This window comes from Acipenser ruthenus, chromosome 10 (assembly GCF_902713425.1).
Source record: "Acipenser ruthenus chromosome 10, fAciRut3.2 maternal haplotype, whole genome shotgun sequence".
Lineage (NCBI taxonomy): Eukaryota > Metazoa > Chordata > Actinopteri > Acipenseriformes > Acipenseridae > Acipenser > Acipenser ruthenus.
The window spans coordinates 10,298,569-10,306,033 of record NC_081198.1 but is presented as its reverse complement, the minus strand read 5'-3'; the positions used below and the strand labels follow the sequence as shown (position 1 = coordinate 10,306,033).

General features: G+C 35.7%; 1 pseudogene; it reads right to left on the bottom strand.

The window, feature by feature from the left end:
- Positions 1 to 4,472: 4,472 nt before the first annotated feature.
- LOC117411186 (RWD domain-containing protein 3-like) lies at positions 4,473 to 6,611 on the bottom strand (annotated as a pseudogene).
- Between the last annotated feature and the right edge of the window lie 854 nt (positions 6,612 to 7,465).

Genomic DNA, 7,465 nt, shown 5'->3' with positions numbered 1-7,465 from the left:
ATGACTGAAATCAGATAAAGGGTGACCATATTCATCCCTGTGATTCATACCTAGATATGCTGACATATTTTTAAAGTGTGATGTGTAAACAACAACAGGTATGGCATTGTATTTTACAAACGAAATATAGGACATAATAATATAACTTACAATTGGATAGGCACATTCAGCTTGGGAGGTGCAATCTCAGTTTTTAAACATGGCAGCACCCTACCCTACTACACTCAAAGCACACACTTCCATGTTAAGATAGTAATTTTATATGCTGAATCGCCCAAGACAAAGCTTTGCATTAATTGAAGTCTGAGAAGTTATAGAGAAGTAAAAAAAAAAAAAAAAAAACGTGAAAAAGCCTGCGATAAAAGGGATGATACACTTTCTTGGCGCTTACAAAAGCTCAAAATATCTGTATGTCATATTTCAAGTTAGGGCAATTTTCTGCAGAAATGTCTTTAAAAGATTTTCTAGCAGGTGTGTGTTTAAATGACTCACAATAATAAATGAACAAGGGATTTGCAAAAGGGAGCTCACAAGTGGCACACCCGGTAAAGGCACTCCACCCAGAGTGCAGGATGCACCCTATAGCTTGGAGATCGCCGGTTCAAATCCAGGCTATGCCACTGCCAACAGTGGAAGGGAGTTCCCAGGGGGTGGCGCACAATTGGCCAACCGCTGCCCAGGCAGGGTAAGGGTTAGGTCAGCTGGGGAGTCCTTGGCTCACTGCACACCAGCAACCCCTGTGGCTGGCCGGGCACCTGCAGCCCGGCCCGTACGCAATTTAGAACTGTGTGGTCCTCCGACACTGCAAGTTCTGGATATGGCTACACGCCGGGCTTGCAGAGTGAAAAAAAGCAGACGGCTGACGGCACTTGTTTCGGAGGACGCGAGTGCTCGTCTTCGTCTCTCCCAAGTTAGTTCAGGGGTTGCAGTGGTGAGCCAGGTTGAATAATAACATTCCAAAATTGGGAGAAAATTGGAAAATGAATAAAAATAATTGTTAAAAAAAAGGGGGTTTGCAAAGTATCACGTTTCCTAAAAACTGAATAAAATCTGGACATGTTTTATGCAAAGCCTCAGAAAAGATCAGAAATGCCTTTTTTTTAATAGCTAAACCATCAGGCTTCCTTACTGAGAAAAGATTACAGTTTTTATTACAGTCCATTATTGGGGCTAACGTACAGTGCACCTGTAAGACCCTGTCACATTTATATTCTTTTTCAATATAACATTTACATGTACCATCCCCAATAACAGCATTAAGATGAAGATGGAATAGAGAAAACCTGACCTGACACTATTGGGCAATTTACATTGGGCTATCCCAACAGGGAGATAATAATATATAAAAACTGTATTGTAATTGTAAATAAAATCTATATATTTTTCTAGGAAACTATAGTCGTTTCAAGGGAAATACAATAACAACACAGAACGTTATTGATGAATACCGGTATTTAATAATTTTAATTATATATATATATATATATATATATATATATATATATATATATATATATATATATATAAAGAAACATAAAGTGCACCACAATGCTTGTTATTAGAGGTGCAAACCAATATAAGGCAATTTATATATTGAAAAAAATATATAATAAAGATCCAAATGCTTTTATCGCGGTTGGCAAAGGTTTGTAGCTTGATAGTAGACCTTGTAGAGATGTCTTGGTTGCACACTCATCATATATATATATATTTATAAGAACATGACCACTACAAATTACTTATTAAAACTTATTTCATTTTATTGTTAAAAACAAAAGCAGCGCACAAACAGATGTGTGCAAGGTCTCTACAAGGTCTACTATCAAGCTGCAAGTCTTTGCCAACAGCAATAAAAGCATTTGGATCTTTATTGAGATAACAGTGCTCTATAGAAATACCAGAACTATATTTACCCATTTTCTTCAATATCCATGGATTGGAAAGTTTATCATCACTGGCTGAATAAGTTTGCATAAAATAAATGTGTTCTAAATAAGAAGATTTGAGTCTACATCATACACTCATTATTCGGAGAGGTGTTTGAATTTTTCAAACTATTTACTTGAATATGAAGGTACTCTATAGAGACTAGATTAAATTCTAATTAGGATTTATGGCATTTAAGAAAAATGTCACCACCAAATACCTAATTAGTGGCATATTGTGTTACTTAAATTACATTCAGACATATTCAAAGAATACATAGCCAGTTGTTAAAGTAGTTTATAATCTTAAATGTGAGTAATTACGTTTAAAGTAAGAAAATATAAATTAATTTAGCACTGCAGAAATACAAAACCTCATTTAAATCAGCCTTGTCTGAAACCTGTGCTGCATACATTTATATTTTAAGTCTCATTGTTTCAAATTGAATGCATTTTATATCAAATCTAAATATGTGATGTCAGGCTCTTTTGAATGGACTCAGGCTGTATATTTCCATTCCTTCTAGTCATTTTTTAACCTTATTTCCAATTAACAGTGGTTTGACATTGATTAGTATATAATAAGACCATGATGACATTAAAGTTTTTTGGACCACTTTCTGAAATCAGCATTGCGAACAAATCTATGCATGTCAAAATCATGCTTTGTCATTGTGTGTGAATGTCTATCATTTAATTATCTATTAAATTGCCAGTACTTCTGTGATCAATCTGTAGCAATACTGGGACTTATTAAAGCACCAGTAGGCCACTGAGGAATATATATATATATATATATATATATATATATATATATATATATATATATATATATATATATATATATATATATGTTGGCACTTAGGGGACTCCCATGGTATTCTAGGCAGAATGCTAGGTGTGCCATTTCTGTTTCTCACTCATTTAGAGGGTCTTTTTTCAAACCTAAAATACAGACTTTTAATCAGCAAACCAGTATGCTAATTAATCAATCAATCAATCAATCAATATGTATTTTATATAGCACTTTTCATAGTGGACCACCATCACAAAGCACTTTTACAAGATAGTGAGGAACAATGCACAATACATTAAAATACAGTGAAATACAGGGCATAGTACATTAAATAAACCACTAAATTCCAATCATTTCTGACAGCTGCCTGTCCAGACCAGTGACGTACTATCGAGCGACACATTGGATTTATCAGAGATAACAGGGTTAAGAAAAAACGACTGCAGTGTATGACTGACAGGCTTTATGGATTTTAAATAACTATCTTGTTATTGTGCAGTATCTAGCATCATATATGCATGGCTTGTAATGTAAAAAAAGGCTTTCATAATTTAAACTAATCCATTAGTGGTTGTTTGATCACTGTCTCACACATGGCCATTGCTATAGTAGAGTATTTTAACACCATTTTTAAATGATCTGAGATAATCTTCAAATGGTTATAATATTTTTCAGATTTTCATTAAAGATTATGCTATATGCATAAAGCCCAGGGGTTAGGGAATGGTCTATTTTTCTAATAAAAAACTCTTGATGGTCTTTATGTTCACAGATAATTTGTACAAGAGGTCTACAGGTGATCAAAAATGAGAAATGCTGTGTAACAAAGTAAATCAATGCAAGGAATGTCCAAATAATGATGTCAACACAGGAGTCAAAATATCTTATTATTGTTGCCCTATGGTTGTTTACCCTTACATAAATGTAATACAACACAGCATTACAAAACTTTATTCCAAACATTATATCACCAATTCCCATGTCTTTTCTATTGTTTTATAAGAAAGTATTTGAGATAACGAACCTCATTACCACAAATGGAGGGATTGTGTCTGTGAAAGTATCTTGCAGTATCCCAATGGAACATTTAAACTTGACCAGGGTCAGACAGATGATAAAGGCACAATTACTAAACTAGCATGTGAACAAACTTGTGGTACAGCTCTTAATAGTCTAACTAATTCAGATGATGTCTTTAGTTCCTCTAGAGAGGAATAATCTTTAACTTCAAATGCTGGGAGATTTGAACAAAAAGAAAATAAAAAATGGGGTTAGTGTCAATGTCGTAAGCATTTGTAGTCAAGGGCTAATTACTTGTGTTACGGTCTCAGGAGGGGTTTTTATTTTTATTTTGTTTATTATACATTTTGTACTTATTTATTAGGAAACAGTTTTATTTTTTTTTTAATAAAGTGCTTATTGTTTACATCCACATGGCAGTTGCATTTCCCAAAGAACACTCATCATTTTTTCTTTACATTTCTTTCCACTTGAGTCAACATCCACCTTTAAGGTCTTCTGCAGGAGACGATAGTCCTTAAACAACACACATAGATTAATGTCAGTGATTACGACTGAATTTTACAACCACCAATATCCACACTGAACAGCATGTTCATTATGAATTATTTAATGATCTGGCATTTAATAGACTTGTAACATCGTAATAAATATATAATATATGGATTAGTGCTATAATTGCATCTCAGCCCATATGGAAAAAAAATCATAATTAAGCATGTTATTTAAAAAATGGATGTGACGATACATTGTCTATTTATGACTTTCCGAGCTACTTTTTTTGGAATTTTCTGTAAGTCTTTTAAACTGCTGGCTGTAGTTTTTATTATATAAAGAGAACACTAGAGCTAGAAAATCATTCATCAGAGACCAAGAAAACAAAAACACAAGAAAGACAATTGTCTTGAATATAAACCTTGTGAAAACATCCCTACAACAGGTAGACGAAACTAGTGACGTGCATTACATTCGCATTGGAGAGCTTGTTGTATATTTATCCAATGCTGTGGAATCCATATGTTACTAATAATAACAAATATATCTGAAGTGAATTACTTTAGGTTATAATTGCAACTCAGAATTCATCATAAACCACTCGAGATTCGATGCAATTATAAATTTGTAATTTACTGCAGCCCATCTATTATTCTATATGTATCATCTATTGTTATATTTCTATCTAATTTTGCAGCATTACTGGTTTGTTTCTATCCTAGAAATTGCTACGATTAGTAATATTAATGCAATTACTACAATTAGCCACTAGAGGGACTTCTCAGCATGGCAAGATAGTTTCAACAATAAAAGTTTTGCATTTTTCCATCTACTAATGCTCATATACAATATAATTCAATTGACATTTCTTATTTTGATATTACCTGCATCTCAAGGGGCTGTACAACAGTAATGCTAAGGCATTGCTATTATTAGTCGTAATATATTTATTATTGTTATTTATTATTTTTTGTATTTTACTTTTGGTATTTTTCTGAACTGTAGGTCAACATAACTACAAGATCCTGGTGATAAGGATCACATTCTAGGTAATTGGCATATTAATGTTTCATGCTGTACATGCTGTAAATTCAGGTTGGCTAAACTTTATTGTCCAACAGCTGAACAATCTTCCAAACAGGTGGAGATCTGCATTTTCCTGATATTGCAATCTGATGGCAAGGACGTTAACAACTTGCTTAAACATCCAGCAAAGTCAATTTCATTTAAACTGCCATCCTGCTTTCGCTGGAGCACCCGACCAACATTTGCTCATGAAGTGTCATTTCAGTGGCAGGATCAATGTCTGATGACGCAAAGAGTCTGATTTGGGTGACTGAAAACAATAACAGGGGTGAATGAATGTGAGAAGCGCTAACATACAGAACTGTATAAAACAAACGAGCATCCTATCACAATCAATTATTAACCATGTCAGACAAGCAGAAAATGATGTAAGCTCGAAATGCCTTTAGCTTTTTCTTTCTCCCTGCAGTAGCATCAATATCAACTTTCCCATGAACAGTCTCCCGGTGAGTCCCAGTTGTGAAGTCCATTTTTCAATGATTTTTTAATATTTGGTTTTTGCCCTCATGTGATCTACCTGTAGCAGAGCTGTCCTAGTCTCACCCTGACTCCTCTGCTCACAGTCACCCCGAGGACTTTGGTATGTTACTGATTGCTCAGTAAAAGTCGTGAAGTTCTGTTGTAGCCAAAGAAGCAGTTTGTGGACCATGGGCTCGGAAACAAGCGTTGCCTTTTTCAGTAAACCCAGCTTTATATCGATGCACTGTTTTCTTGTGAGCTGTTCAGAAATAACAGATACATCAGGCAGACTAGATGGGTAATCAAGGGGTAAGTGAAAGATGAGCTTCAATAGTAGCTTTCCTGTATATCCATCAACTGTAATCTGAATTCTGAATGTGAGCCCTTCAGTCTCTGCATTCAAACGTGATGAACGACCATTAATAACAGGCATACATAAAACAGTAAATTACATATTTCTGTGGCACTGGCATACAATGTATTATTCATTTAATAAGCTCAGTTTTTAGTTTTGTTTGTTTTTGAAATAGCTGTATATCATTACAATTTTGAACAGTGCTACAGTGTTCACTTAAATAAAAAAACAATCTAAAATGATTTCACTTGGCGAGAGCCGGGGCTGGAGTGAAAGGTTGTTACTTGGAGAGGTAGTTTGAGGAGTGGCTTCAGGGGATAGGATAGGAAAGGAAAGAGGTTCCCGACCAGCAACTTCTTGGCCAGAGGAGAGAGAGCGGCCTGGAAGGCAGGCTGTTCTGCAGCCTCGGGAACCAGAAAACACATCAGATTGGCTCTGCGGAGCAGCAGTCATGTAGGAGGTATAGGCTCTTGCACTGAAGAAACTGGAAAAGGAATGATAGAATAGGGAGCTGTAAATAGAACCCAGTCTCAATTTGAGTAAGATAAAGAGCAGGAGCTGTTAAAGGGGGTACCCTCTGACTCACATAGTGAGAACCCTCCCTCAGCAGAGGCGCGGATGGCAGCGACCATAGAGGTCGGGGAAGTGAGCTTCACTTACCCCTAAAGGTTGGACCCCCGGCTCCCCGCATAACCTCACACCCATGGGACAAACAATAGTTCACTTGCCAATGCATAACATTTAAAAAAGGAGGAAAAAATACAAACAAGATGGAGTGAAATTATGTGTTTACCTGCCACACTGTGGAGAAGAACCACCCCCCCCCCCCCCCCCAAAGAAAATGATTAGGTATACCTAAAAAAAAATGACCTTGGTATGCTTATATATCCTTTGGGATTTTCTGACAAGTGGCAGTTAATAATATATTGCTATGCTTTCAGATAAATGCACAATTTCTAATTCCACACCAATATTTACACTGAGGGAATGTAGTATCTGTTAATTACATTTAACAGAAACATATCCCAAGATATGATTAATGTATGACAGGAAGTTATACATTAGTGTGGCAAAGTGGTTTGCAGTACGCAGGTGTAGAGGTGATGTGGTGCACAAGTAACGATAAACAAGTGATTTCAATGTCCAAACAATGTTTTATTTGGAGTGGAGGTTTTGTAATTCCAGGTCTTTTGTGACCGCAAATAAAAAAAATATCTAACTTATTAAACACACACAAGATCACAAGTCCACAGTGAGTCCTAACGTGCAAGTGGCAGACTTCAGCCGTACCCTGGGAATGAACTGTCAGGCTATCCAGTCCAGGGCATT